This window comes from Cherax quadricarinatus, chromosome 50 (assembly GCF_038502225.1).
Source record: "Cherax quadricarinatus isolate ZL_2023a chromosome 50, ASM3850222v1, whole genome shotgun sequence".
In the NCBI taxonomy this organism is placed as follows: domain Eukaryota; kingdom Metazoa; phylum Arthropoda; class Malacostraca; order Decapoda; family Parastacidae; genus Cherax; species Cherax quadricarinatus.
The window spans coordinates 18,473,773-18,489,037 of NC_091341.1; the positions used below are offsets into that span (position 1 = coordinate 18,473,773).

Sequence of the window (15,265 nt, forward strand, 5' to 3'; positions counted from 1 at the left end):
GTCTAAAGCTTCTATGAGTGTCTGCCCTTGTGTGTGTATATGAGAGAGGGATGGTTAGGGGGGGGGTAGATGGTGTGGTTTAAAGATCCGTTATACCTCTCTGTTCCAACTGTCTTTCCTAGAAATGCTACTCTCTCCACTTATTGCCCTCTCTGGATTTAAGTATCAATTATTGATGGTTATTATCCTATTCCTTGTTCACGTTGAGAGAGGACTTCCTAGCTTCCTAAGTATTCTTACTACTAATAACTACTGTAATAGCTTGCAGGAGTGAGTGACCAGTATCTAACAGCAATGCAAAGCCTTCAACATGCAAACCACAAAATATGTGAGTGATACTTGCGCTGGCAACGGTCGTGACAGTTGCCAGATGCTGATGACGAAGTCGTCGTACGTAGTCCTTAAATCCCTTCACCCGTGTTGATTATAGCCACATGTGCTCATACATCCCTCGTTCCTCATGCGATTTCACTTTTCACTAATGATAGTATACACTTCACATTATATGCATTATCATACCTCGTCTTAAAACCATGTATGGTTCCTGCCTCCACTACATCACCTGCCAGACTATTCCACTTCCTGACTACTCTGTGACTGAAGAAATGCTTCCTAACATCCTTTTGACTCATCTGAGTCTTCAAATTCCAATTGTGACCCCTTGTTTCTGTGTCCCATCTCTGAAACATCCTGTCTCTATCCATCTTATCTATTCCTCTCACTATTTTGTATGTCGTTATCATGTCTCCCCTGACCCTCCTGTCCTCCAGTGTCGTCAGACCGATTTCCCTTAACCTTTCTTCGTGGGACATTGCCCTTAGCTCTGGAACTAACCTTGTTGCAAACCTTTGCATTTTCTCTAATTTCTTGATGTGCTTGACAAGGTGTGGGTTCCAAACTGGTGCTGCATACTCCAGTATGGGCCTGACATACACGGTGTACAGAGTCTTGAACGATTCCTTATTAAGGTATCGGAACGCTGTTCTCAGGTTTGCCAGGCGCCCATATGTTGCAGCAGTTACCTGATTGATGTGTGCTTCCGGAGACATACTCGGTATTATACGGTATTATGCAGTCTTTGGCCGCCTAGTCTATACTCTGTCTGCGGTCTTCTTTGCCCTTCCCCGATCTTCGTGACTTTGCATTTGGTGGGGATAAATTCGAGAAGCCAGTTGCTGGACCATGCGTCCAGCCTGGCAGGTCTCTCTGTAGTCCTGCCTGATCCTCATCTGATTAAATTCTCCTCATTAACTTCACATCATCTGCGAACAGGGACACTTCTGAGTCTATCCCTTCCATCATGTCATTCACTTATACCACAAATAACACTGGTTCTAGGACTGAACCCTGTGGGACCTCGCTCGTCACAGGCGCCCACTGTGATACTTCATTACGTACCATGACTCGTTCTTGCCCCCCTGTCAGGTATTTTCTGATCCATTGCAGTGCCCTTCCTGTTATACGTGCCTCATCTTCAAGTGTGTGTGTGTACTCACCTAACTGTACTCGCCTAACCGTGGTTGGAGGGGTCGATTCATAGCTCCTGTCCCCGCCTCTTCACTGGTCGGTATTGTGACTGAAGAAATACTTCCGAACATCCCTGTGATTCATCTGAGTCTTCAACTTCCAACTGTGGCCCCTTGTTGCTGTGTCCCATCTCTGGAACATCCTGTCTCTGTCCACCTTGTGTGTGTGTGTGTGTGTGTGTGTGTGTGTGTGTGTGTGCATATATAAATATCGTGATCAACAATGTTTATAGTGAGGGTGAGTGAGGGTGGACACAACTATAAACATGGTCACCACAGATGTGTCTCTAACTCCCACAAGAGCAACAAACACTGACAATAGGACAAAGGTTCATTGTGTTTCCAGCTTGCTACTTTAATAAGTAAAACACCGTGAAGCTTTTAACGTACAGTAGCCCTCAGATTTATTTATATCCTTTATAACAAGTAACTTCAAGTTGTACATGGACGGTATACAATACTGACAAGATGAAAATTATACACATGTGCAACATCGGGACATAATTGGAAGACGGTAGAACTATATACAAAAGATGAGGTAATTAGTCCCACAGTCTTGGCTGATGGACCAGGTCCCAGTCCTCGTGACCAGGCCCCAGTCCTCGTGACCAGGTCCCAGTCCTCGTGGCCGGGTCCCAATCCTCGTGACCAGGTCCCAGTCCTCGTGACCAGGTCCCAGTCCCCGTGACCGGGTCCCAGTCCTTGTGATCCGGTCCCAGTCCCAGTGACCAAGTCCCAGTCCTCGTGACCAGGTCCCAGTCTTCGTGACCAGGTCCCAGTCCTCGTGACCAGGTCCCAGTCCTCGTGACCAGGTCCCAGTCCTCGTGACCAGGTCCCAGTCCTCGTGACCAGGTCCCAGTCCTCGTGACTAGGTCCCAGTCCTCGTGACCAGGTCCCAGTCCTCGTGACCAGGTCCCAGTCCTCGTGACCAGGTCCCAGTCTTCGTGACCGGGTCCCAGTCCTCGTGACCAGGTCCCAGTCCTCGTGACCAGGTCCCAGTCCTCGTGACCAGGTCCCAGTCCTCGTGACCGGGTCCCAGTCCTCGTGACCGGGTCCCAGTCCTCGTGACCAGGTCCCAGTCCTCGTGACCAGGTCCCAGTCCTCGTGACCAGGTCCCAGTCCTCGTGACCAGGTCCCAGTCCTCGTGGCCGGGTCCCAGTCCTTGTGACCAGGTCCCAGTCCTCGTGGCCGGGTCCCAGTCCTCGTGACCAGGTCCCAGTCCTCGTGACCAGGTCCCAGTCCTCGTGACCAGGTCCCAGTCCTCGTGACCAGGTCCCAGTCCTCGTGACCAGGTCCCAGTCCTCGTGACCAGGTCCTAGTTCCCGTGACTCGGCCCCAGTCCCCGTGACCGGGTCCCAGTCCCTGTGATCCGGTCCCAGTCCCAGTGACCAAGTCCCAGTTCCCGTGACCAGGTCCCAGTCTCCGTGACTGGGTCCCAGTTCCCGTGACCGGGTCCCAGTTCCCGTGACTCGGTCCCAGTCCCCGTGACCGGGTCCCAGTTCTCGTGACTGGGTCTCAGTCCCCGTGACCGGGCTCCAGTCCCCGCGACCAGGTCCCAGTCCCCGTGACCGGGTTCCAGTCCCCGTGACCAAGTCCCAGTCCCCGTGACCGGGTACTAGTCCCCGTGGCCGGGTACTAGTCCCCGTGACCGGATATTAGTCCCCGTGACCGGGTCCCAGTCCCCGTGACCGGGTCCCAGTTCCCGTGACCGGGTCCCAGTTCAAGTGGCTCGGTCCCATTCCCCGTGACCGGGTCACAGTCCTCGTGACCGGGTCCCAGTCCCACCCTCCACACACACACACACACACACACTGTGTGTGTGTATGTGGAGGGTGTGTGTGGGGGTGTGTACACCCCACACACACAGAGAGTTGTCAGGAAGTGGAATAGCCTAGAAAGTGATGTAGTGGAGGCGGGAACCATACATAGTTTTAAAACGAGGTTTGATAAAGCTCATGAAGCAGGGAGAGAGAGGACCTAGTAGCAGTGAAGAGGCGGGGCCAGGAGCTCAGACTCGACCCCTGCAACTGGATTAACCAGGTGAGCACACACACACACACACACACACACACACACACACAGGAGTGTGATGTTTCTTGGTGTTACTTATATTCATAATGTGAGTATTACACATCACCTACTACACGTTTATACAACTGATTCACTACTATTGCTCATACTGTGCTACTAGGACAGTGCCTCCACAGTATTACATCTACAGCACCACTAGCACTAGTATAGCACAGCTAACATTAATATCACTGCTCACACACTTCTAGTACAGTAATGGTATACAGAAAAACATAAATTGGAAACTCCACTTCCTACTGATGGCACCACTCCTGTGTGTCTGTGACGGTGTTGATAAGTGATAATGTGTACACTGTGCGCACACACACGGGGCACACAAAGATATTACAGAAGTAGCATCGGCAATGGCTACATCAGACACAGACAACAGGTCTGAAGGGAGCATGGAAACTAAACTGTATGCAGAGGTCCTGTCAAACCCACATGGGGCCAAAACAAAGACAGGGAGCACACTAGGACAAAATGTGAGGTTTGAAGACATTGAAGGAACTAGGACATGTGCAGGGACCTTACCAGACACCTGTGGGGGCCAGGAACAGGTGAGCAGGAAGGAGAAACCAAGGAGCATAGGGGCCATAGCTAGGGAAGGGACTGAAGGAAGGAACACTCCACGGGAAGGAACTAAAACACATCAGAGGATGCAATGGGAGTCACAGTGGGAGGTGGAAAGGGAGAGATCAGTGTTTGTCTATGGGCTAGACGAAGCTAAGGGGGAAAGTTATGAGGAAAGAAAGCAGGAGAAAAAAGCGATTGAAGGTACCATGAAGGTGATAGGCGAGGGGGACATGACCCAGGTGGCAAATTTTCGGAGAATCGGGTGGTTCACAAAGAAAAGGAATCGGCCTCTCAAAGTAATTTTCAAGGCAGAATCAACCCGAACCATGATCCTGCAGGAGAAAGCACGGCTGAGAGGCAGGCAGGAGTTCATGAGTGTGTACCTCGATCGAGACAGAACACAGGAGGAAAGGAAGACGATGAAAGAGAGAGTTCAGAAACGAAAGGAGAAATGGGAGGAACTGAAAAAGGAGAGCAGAATAACCCAGGAACAAGTTGAAGGACAAGCACACCCCCCAGAAACACCTGAAGAAGGACCCCAGCCACAACACCCCCAAGGCAACTGAACAATCCAACCCAACCATCACACACCGATCCCTCTGTTCCCACCCCCCGCACCACAGTTACAGTATTAGAACAGAAGTTGAAGGTTTGGTACACAAATGCAGATGGATTAACGAATAAACATGAGGAATGGCAAGAAAGAATCAATGAGAAGTCCCCAGACATCATAGCAGTTACAGAAACAAAACTCACGGGGACAGTAACAGATGCAATCTTCCCACCAGGATACCAGATCATGAGGAAAGATAGAAGGGGCAGAGGGGGAGGTGGGGTTGCTCTGCTAGTAAAAAACAGATGGAAATTCGAGAAAATGGAAGGCATAGATGAGATGGGAGAAAGAGACTACATAGTAGGTACACTTCAGTCTGGGGAACACAAGGTGGTCATTGCAGTGATGTATAATCCACCACAGAACTGCAGGAGGCCAAGAGAGGAATATGAAGAGAGCAACAGAGCAATGGTGGACACACTTGCTGAGGTGGCAAGAAGAGCTCACTCCAGCAGAGCAAAGTTGCTGGTTATGGGGGATTTCAACCACAGGGAGATTGACTGGGAAAACCTGGAGCCACATGGGGGTCCCGAAACATGGAGAGCCAAGATGATGGACGTGGTGCTGGAAAACCTCATGCACCAACATGTTAAGGACACTACCAGAGTGAGAGGGGAGGATGAACCAGCAAGATTGGACCTTGTGTTCACCCTGGGCAGTTCAGACATTGAGGACATCAGGTATGAGAGTCCCCTAGGAGCTAGCGACCATGTGGTTCTGTGCTTTGAATATATAGTAGAGCTGCAAGTGGAGAGAGTAACAGGAGTTGAATGGGAAAAGCCTGACTATAAAAGAGGGGACTACATAGGGTTGAGGAACTTCCTGCAGGAGGTCCCGTGGGACAGAGAACTGGCAGGAAAGCCAGTAAATGAAATGGTGGAATATGTAACAACAAAATGCAAGGAGGCAGTGGAAAGGTTTATTCCCATGGGCAACAGAAACAAGGGGAAGACCAGAACGAGCCCCTGGTTTACCCGACGGTGTAAGGAGGCAAAAACAAAGTGCAATAGAGAATGGAAAAAGTATAGAAGGCAGAGAACACACGAAAATAGGGAGATCAGTCGCAGAGCCAGGAACGAGTATGCACAGGTAAGGAGGGAGGCCCAGCGACAGTATGAAAATGACATAGCATCGAAAATCAAGACTGACCCGAAACTGTTGTATAGCCACATCAGGAGGAAGACAACAGTCAAAGACCAGGTGATCAGATTAAGGACAGAAGGGGGAGAACTCACAAGAAATGACCAGGAGGTATGTGAGGAGCTAAACAGGAGATTTAAGGAAGTTTTTACAGTAGAGACAGGAAGGGCTGTGGGAAGTCAGCACAGAAGGGAACATCAAGAGGGAATATACCACCAAGTGTTGGATGACATACGAACAACCGAGGAGGTGAAGAAGCTGCTAAGTGACCTTGATACCTCAAAGGCGATGGGACCGGACAACATCTCCCCATGGGTCCTTAGAGAAGGAGCAAAGATGCTGTGCGTGCCTCTAACCACAATCTTCAACACATCCCTTGAAACTGGGCAACTACCTGAGAAATGGAAGACAGCAAATGTAGTCCCCATATTTAAGAAAGGAAACAGAAACGAGGCGCTAAACTACAGACCTGTGTCTCTGACATGTATTGTGTGCAAAGTCATGGAGAAGATTATCAGGAGGAGAGTGGTCGAACACCTGGAACAGAACAAGATTATAAATGAAAACCAGCATGGGTTCATGGAAGGCAAATCTTGTATCACAAACCTCCTGGAGTTTTATGACAAGGTAACAGAAGTAAGACACGAGAGAGAGGGGTGGGTTGATTGCGTTTTCCTAGACTGCAGGAAGGCCTTTGACACAGTTCCCCACAAGAGATTAGTGCAGAAGCTGGAGGATCAGGCGCATGTAACAGGGAGGGCACTGCAATGGATCAGGGAATACCTGACAGGGAGGCAGCAACGAGTCATGGTACGTGAAGAGGTATCACAGTGGGCGCCTGTGACGAGCGGGGTCCCACAAGGGTCAGTTTTAGGGCCAGTGCTATTTTTGATATATGCTAACGACATGATGGAAGGAATAGACTCTGAAGTGTCCCTATTCGTAGATGATGTGAAGTTGATGAGAAGAATTAAATCGGATGAGGATGAGGCAGGACTGCAAAGAGACCTGGACAGGCTGGACATGTGGTCCAGAAACTGGCTTCTCGAATTCAATCCTGCCAAATGCAAAGTCATGAAGATTAGGGAGGGGCAAAGAAGACCGCAGACAGAGTATAGGCTAGGTGGACAAAGACTACAGACCTCACTCAGGGAGAAAGACCTCGGGGTGACCATAACACCGAGCACGTCACCGGAGGCACACATCAACCAAATAACTGCTGCAGCATACGGGCGCCTGGCAAACCTGAGAATAGCGTTCCGATACCTTAATAAGGAATCGTTCAAGACACTGTACACTGTGTATGTTAGGCCCATACTGGAGTATGCAGCACCAGTCTGGAACCCACACCTGGTCAAGCACGTCAAGAAGTCAGAGAAAGTACAAAGGTTTGCAACAAGGCTAGTACCAGAGCTCAGGGAAATGTCGTACGAGGAAAGGTTGATGGAAATCGGACTGACGACACTGGAGGACAGAAGGGTCAGGGGAGACATGATAACGACATACAAGATACTGCGGGGAATAGACAAGGTGGACAGAGATAGGATGCTCCAGAGAGGGGACACAGGAACAAGGGGTCACAACTGGAAGCTGAAGACTCAGACGAGTCACAGGGACGTTAGGAAGTATTTCTTCAGTCATAGAGTTGTCAGCAAGTGGAATAGCCTAGCAAGTGAAGTAGTGGAGGCAGGAACCATACATAGTTTTAAGAAGAGGTATGATAAAGCTCAGGAAGCAGAGAGAGAGAGAGAGGACCTAGTAGCAATCAGTGAAGAGGCGGGCCAGGAGCTGAGTCTCGACCCCTGCAACCACAATTAGGTGAGTACATTAGGTGAGTACACAAATGGTAACACACACACACACACACACACACAGGACCCTGTACACCGTGTATGTTAGGCCCATATTGGAGTATGCGGCACCAGTTTGGAACCCACACCTAGCCAAGCACGTGAAGAAACTAGAGAAAGTGCAAAGGTTTGCAACAAGACTAGTCCCAGAGCTAAGAGGTATGTCCTACGAGGAGAGGTTAAGGGAAATCAACCTGACGACACTGGAGGACAGGAGAGATAGGGGGGACATGATAACGACATACAAAATACTGAGAGGAATTGACAAGGTGGACAAAGACAGGATGTTCCAGAGATTGGACACAGTAACAAGGGGACACAGTTGGAAGCTGAAGACACAGATGAATCACAGGGATGTTAGGAAGTATTTCTTCAGCCACAGAGTAGTCAGTAAGTGGAATAGTTTGGGAAGCGATGTAGTGGAGGCAGGATCCATACATAGCTTTAAGCAGAGGTATGATAAAGCTCACGGCTCAGGGAGAGTGACCTAGTAGCGATCAGTGAAGAGGCGGGGCCAGGATCTCGGACTCGACCCCCGCAACCTCAACTAGGTGAGTACAACTAGGTGAGTACACACACACACACACACATACACATACACAAACACATACACAAACACAGGCCTAGTGTCTAATCGACATATGCCTAGGACAAAATAGTAACTAACACCAGCAAGCCTTCAGGGATGGAAAATCCTGTCACAAACCTATTGGAGTTCTACGACAAGGTAGCAGATGGTAACAGGAGAGAGGAATGGGTAGACTGCATTTACTTAGACTGTAATGTAAAAAGGTTTACGACACAGTACCGCACAAGTACAAAAGCTAGAGCAGGCAGGAATAGGAGGAAAAGTACTGCAATGGATTAGGGAATAGATGACAGGAAGGAAACAGCGAGTGATGGTACATGACAAGGTGTCAGAATGGGCGCATATTTCGTGTAGGGCTCCACAAGGGTCAGTCCTATGGCCGGCGCTGTTTGTTGTATATGTAACTGACATGATGGAATGGACAGATTCAGAGGTGTCCTTTTCAAACGATGTTAAGTTAATAAGGAGAATTCAAGAGGTCGAGGATCAGGTAAGTCTACAAGGGGATCTGGATAGCTGAAAACTTGGTCCTACAAATGGCTCCTGGAGTTTAACCTTACCAAATGCAAAGTCATGAAGCTTGGGGAAAGACAAAGAAGACCGCAAACGGAGTATAGGCTAGGGTATCAAAGGCTGCAAACCTCACTTAAGGAAAAGGATCTTGGGGTGAGCATTATACCGAGCACGTCCCCTGAACAACGAGATCATAGGGAAAAAGCGTGTGCTAAACTCATGTGGATAAAAACACGTATATGTACAGTTCAGGACATTTATTAGAGATTTTTTGTTTAATAAATGTCCTGCACTGAACGTAAGTGTCCTTAGCTACGGCTTCTCAGTATTACCATAGTACTGATAACCAGATGAAGCCCAGCTTCAGAGAACAATGAAGCTTGTAAGAAGAGGAAGGAGGAAAACCGAAAAATAATTTGAAAATGCCACAGTAAACAAGACACAAGCAGAGCTGCATCACAGCCACAGCGGATAAAAGACGACAGTGAATGATCGAGTAATAACACTGGAAAAGGAAGGGAAGGGAACACTCAGAAAATGGCCAGGGAGGTAAACAGTGAACTCAGAAAGATGAAAGAGAACGGGAGGCGCAACCCGCGTTCTGTAAATAAACAGTGCGACGCTGTACCATCTTCTGGTATATATTAATGACCGTTTACTTGAATTTAGTGATGCCAATACTGACCTGATGTGAACACTGTGAGCTGAGGTAAATGCGTTGACCTGATGTCAACACTGACTCAAGGTCAATACTATGACCTGAGATCAAGACACCTTAACTCAGGATTGCTGGAAGTACCGGTCCTCCTGAGGAGGATGACAGGTGTTACACTCACTAAACTCACCTGGAAAAAAATAAAGAAACCGCGCAATAAGTACGATAGTGAAAACAATAATAACAATATACAGTTTGATAAGAAAATCCATGTGCAATAGTTAGGTATCTTTATTCCGAAACTTTTCGCCTACATAGTAGGCTTCTTCAGTCGAGTACAGAGGCAGCAGAACCGTAGACATGTAACAATGTAATCATTCCACCACCCTTGAAGATGTAATTCTGAGGTGGTTAGTCCCTCAGACTGAGGGACTGGATACAAGTGTAACAGTCAGGTAGAGTTTGTTCATGATGTTTGGGGTGGTTGACGCCAGGCTAGTGCAGCTATTCTTATGCATATTATGTAGCTTTAAAATGTCAAAAGGCTACCGAAACTATGAATCTGCATTGATTACTTATTGATGAAAGTATATATGCTTAAATATGGAATGTAGTCTTGCCCTTCCTTTCTTCTCTTCTCTCTCATATCTATTATTTTGGTTGCCCACTCTATGAGGATGCAGATACCTTCATATTATTATTATTATTATAATCAAGGGGGAAGCGCTAAACCCGGAGGATTATACAGCGCCTGGGGGGGGGATGTGGAAGGCATTGAGGCTTAATTCGGGGAACTGGAGCACAGATCCAATTCCCTAAATCAAGAGCCCCTCACCAACATCAAGGAACCTTCCTTGAGGGGAGATACCTTCATAAAAATTCCATTTCTTGTGTGTATGGGATAGATCATCATGCGATATGGTAATACCAAAATTACAGTAATTCCAACTGTGCTGGAAGCAGACTTTTAAAGTTCTCGTAGCTGCTGAACCCTTAACGTAGACTGACCACAGATAAGTTGGGCACGGTTAAATTGCATTACATTAATTTAATAAAGAGGCAGGTCTTATATATTATGTACTAAGAGTACATAAAATTCTGTGCAAAGACGGCTATAATGAGTTATAAGACAAAGCAAACGAGTCGATACATAAAGACTAAATTAACAATAATGGTTGTGTACACTATGAATAAGGTAGTTTAGCCTTATTCTGTGGATGAATGAGACACTGCAATACCTGTCTATATTTTAGAATAAATAGACACTAAAGTGTTGTACGAGCGACTCAGTTATCTACTTGTTTGCTTTCTAAACAATTTATTACTCCGTGCTAGAAACTGCCAACTATAATATGACATGAGAAGTATTGTTGCGAGTCACCAAACATGTTATTATTATTCAGTATACACAAGACCAACACCACACACAATACTGTAGTGAACTTCTGCTTCTGTGTTTCAGTGGTACGGTAAGTACCACTTTGTACTGGTTGCTTGGTGCAGTATTTGTGTAGTGTTGTTAAGTGTTTTGTAGTGTAGTGGTTGCTTGGTGCAGTATGTGTGTAGTGTTGTTAAGTGTTTTGTAGTGTAGTGGTTGCTTGGTGCAGTATGTGTGTAGTGTTGTTAAGTGTTTTGTAGTGTAGTGGTTGCTTGGTGCAGTATGTGTGTAGTGTTGTTAAGTGTTTTGTAGTGTAGTGGTTGCTTGGTGCAGTATTTGTGTAGTGTTGTTAAGTGTTTTGTAGTGTAGTGGTTGCTTGGTGCAGTATGTGTGTAGTGTTGTTAAGTGTTTTGTAGTGTAGTGGTTGCTTGGTGCAGTATGTGTGTAGTGTTGTTAAGTGTTTTGTAGTGTAGTGGTTGCTTGGTGCAGTATTTGTGTAGTGTTGTTAAGTGTTTTGTAGTGTACTGGTTGCTTGGTGCAGTATTTGTGTAGTGTTGTTAAGTGTTTTGTAGTATAGTGGTTGCTTGGTGCAGTATTTGTGTAGTGTTGTTAAGTGTTTTGTAGTATAGTGGTTGCTTGGTGCAGTATGTGTGTAGTGTTGTTAAGTGTTTTGTAGTGTAGTGGTTGCTTGGTGCAGTATTTGTGTAGTGTTGTTAAGTGTTTTGTAGTGTAGTGGTTGCTTGGTGCAGTATTTGTGTAGTGTTGTTAAGTGTTTTGTAGTGTAGTGGTTGCTTGGTGCAGTATGTGTGTAGTGTTGTTAAGTGTTTTGTAGTGTAGTGGTTGCTTGGTGCAGTATTTGTGTAGTGTTGTTAAGTGTTTTGTAGTGTACTGGTTGCTTGGTGCAGTATTTGTGTAGTGTTGTTAAGTGTTTTGTAGTGTAGTGGTTGCTTGGTGCAGTATGTGTGTAGTGTTGTTAAGTGTTTTGTAGTGTAGTGGTTGCTTGGTGCAGTATGTGTGTAGTGTTGTTAAGTGTTTTGTAGTGTAGTGGTTGCTTGGTATGGTACTTGTGTTAAGTAATTTGTAATGTAGTGATTCTTTGGTATGGTACTTGTGTAGTGTTGTTAAGTGATTTGTAGTGTAGTTGCTTGGTACGGTGTCTTGTGTTATGCTGGACCGCAGTTGGCATCCTGGGGTAGTTAAGTATTCAGGTCCAGCTCTGGTACAGATGGAGTTCATAATTACACTTCAACACCATGAAGTTTATTAAGGCACAGGTACACATAAGTATAATTATCGTACATAGTGTAAATTACTTAGGATAAGCCAAAAAAAAAAGTCAGACAAAGTGACTTTACATTAAGTTAATAACGAAAAGTCAGTCACACAGCATGATTAACCAGGCTGACTGGAGCAGCTGGGAGCTGATTCATCCCAGTGTCAGCAGCTGGGAGTTGATTCATCCCGGTGTCAGCAGCTAGGAGTTGATTCATCCCGGTGTCAGCAGCTGGGAGCTGATTCATCCCAGTGTCAGCAGCTGGGAGCTGATTCATCCCAGTGTCAGCAGCTGGGAGTTGATTCATCCCAGTGTCAGCAGCTGAGAGCTGATTCATCCCAGTGTCAGCAGCTGGGAGTTGATTCATCCCAGTGTCAGCAGCTGGGAGTTGATTCATCCCAGTGTCAGCAGCTGGGAGCTGATTCATCCCAGTGTCAGCAGCTGGGAGTTGATTCATCCCAGTGTCAGCAGCTGGAAGTTGATTCATCCCAGTGTCAGCAGCTGGGAGTTGATTCATCCCAGTGTCAGCAGCTGGGAGCTGATTCATCCCAGTGTCAGCAGCTGGGAGTTGATTCATCCCAGTGTCAGCAGCTGGGAGTTGATTCATCCCAGTGTCAGCAGCTGGGAGTTGATTCATCCCAGTGTCAGCAGCTGGGAGCTGATTCATCCCAGTGTCAGCAGCTGGGAGTTGATTCATCCCAGTGTCAGCAGCTGGGAGTTGATTCATCCCAGTGTCAGCAGCTGGGAGCTGATTCATCCCAGTGTCAGCAGCTAGGATTTGATTCATCCCAGTGTCAGCATCTGGGAGTTGATTCATCCCAGTGTCAGCAGCTGGGAGCTGATTCATCCCAGTGTCAGCAGCTGGTAACTGATTCGTCCCAGTGTCAGCAGCTGGTAACTGATTCGTCCCAGTGGTGTCAGCAGCTGGTAACTGATTCGTCCCAGTGGTGTCAGCAGCTGGTAACTGATTCGTCCCAGTGGTGTTAGCAGCTGGTAACTGATTCGTCCCAGTGGTGTCAGCAGCTGGTAACTGATTCGTCCCAGTGGTGTCAGCAGCTGGTAACTGATTCGTCCCAGTGGTGTTAGCAGCTGGTAACTGATTCGTCCCAGTGGTGTCAGCAGCTGGTAACTGATTCGTCCCAGTGGTGTTAGCAGCTGGTAACTGATTCGTCCCAGTGGTGTCAGCAGCTGGTAACTGATTCGTCCCAGTGGTGTTAGCAGCTGGTAACTGATTCGTCCCAGTGGTGTCAGCAGCTGGTAACTGATTCGTCCCAGTGGTGTTAGCAGCTGGTAACTGATTCGTCCCAGTGGTGTCAGCAGCTGGTAACTGATTCGTCCCAGTGGTGTTAGCAGCTGGTAACTGATTCGTCCCAGTGGTGTCAGCAGCTGGTAACTGATTCGTCCCAGTGGTGTCAGCAGCTGGTAACTGATTCGTCCCAGTGGTGTCAGCAGCTGGTAACTGATTCGTCCCAGTGGTGTTAGCAGCTGGTAACTGATTCGTCCCAGTGGTGTCAGCAGCTGGTAACTGATTCGTCCCAGTGGTGTCAGCAGCTGGTAACTGATTCGTCCCAGTGGTGTCAGCAGCTGGTAACTGATTCGTCCCAGTGGTGTCAGCAGCTGGTAACTGATTCGTCCCAGTGGTGTCAGCAGCTGGTAACTGATTCGTCCCAGTGGTGTTAGCAGCTGGTAACTGATTCGTCCCAGTGGTGTCAGCAGCTGGTAACTGATTCGTCCCAGTGGTGTCAGCAGCTGGTAACTGATTCGTCCCAGTGGTGTTAGCAGCTGGTAACTGATTCGTCCCAGTGGTGTCAGCAGCTGGTAACTGATTCGTCCCAGTGGTGTCAGCAGCTGGTAACTGATTCGTCCCAGTGGTGTCAGCAGCTGGTAACTGATTCGTCCCAGTGGTGTCAGCAGCTGGTAACTGATTCGTCCCAGTGGTGTCAGCAGCTGGTAACTGATTCGTCCCAGTGGTGTCAGCAGCTGGTAAGTGCTTCATCTCATAAGTGAATATGAGTAACACTTTTAATGAAGAGAGGATGAGTGAATATGAGCGAACATTAAGTGAACATGAGCAAATATCAGTGAACATTAAGTGATCATGAGCAAATATCAGTGAACATTAAGTGATCATGAGCAAATATCAGTGAACATGAGTAAATATTAGTGAATATGAGTGAATATTAAGTGAACATGGAGACTGGTGGTTACCTTCCACGACCAACCACATCACTGAACAATGTAAACAACAACACTGACCTTATGGCTTTGTGAACTTACCACACCAGCCACACTAACCTTTGTAGACCACACCAGCCACACTAACCTTTGTAGACCACACCAGCCACACTAACCTTTGTAGACCACACCAGCCACACTAACCTTTGTAGACCACACCAGCCACACTAACCTTTGTAGACCACACCAGCCACACTAACCTTTGTAGACCACACCAGCCACACTAACCTTTGTAGACCACACCAGCCACACTAACCTTTGTAGACCACACCAGCCACACTAACCTTTGTAGACCACACCAGCCACACTAACCTTTGTAGACCACACCAGCCACACTAACCTTTGTAGACCACACCAGCCACACTAACCTTTGTATAACCTAACGACAAAATATAATCGGGTGTAAGCAAATATAAAGACGATCAAAGGACAGAGAATACTAGAAGAGCGAGACTTTCTGGAAGGTTATTAACCCAGTTAGCTAAGCAGTATGGCTTATATCCGTCGTGGTTTTGACGCCCAGGACGCGACCGACAACCCTCCACTAACACCCCTGATGTCTACCTTCTCTCTACTGAACAAGGGGGAGGGCAGCAGGTGTAAGGGAGATTTGGTGTTACATTTCATGTCACCTTTGAATCGAACTCTTGTTCTTTCGGTTGTGAGACGAAAACTTTGCTGCTTAGGTAGTTTATTGGTATAGCTATTTGTCCTGTTTAGAAAGATGAAGTCGGGAGAGCGATGTAAAAGGCTCTCTCCCCACTATCACCCTTCACTCAGGCCCACCTATAGCATTGATACATATTATTATTATTATTATTTATTATTATTATTGTTTATTTATAAA

At 47.2% G+C, this 15,265-nt stretch overlaps 1 protein-coding gene across 3 annotated transcripts in view; it reads right to left on the reverse strand.

The window, feature by feature from the left end:
- LOC128695373 (uncharacterized) overlaps window positions 1–15,265 on the reverse strand; it is a 193,561-nt gene that overhangs the window by 140,186 nt on the left and 38,110 nt on the right. Inside the window, exon 2 of one of the 3 annotated variants that reach the window (XM_070095445.1) lies at window positions 9,563–9,722. The exons of the other annotated variants lie outside the window; for them this stretch is intronic. The gene's annotated coding sequence lies outside the window, so the exon portion shown is untranslated. The remainder of the gene's footprint in view (window positions 1–9,562; window positions 9,723–15,265) is intronic. 3 annotated transcript variants of the gene reach the window in all.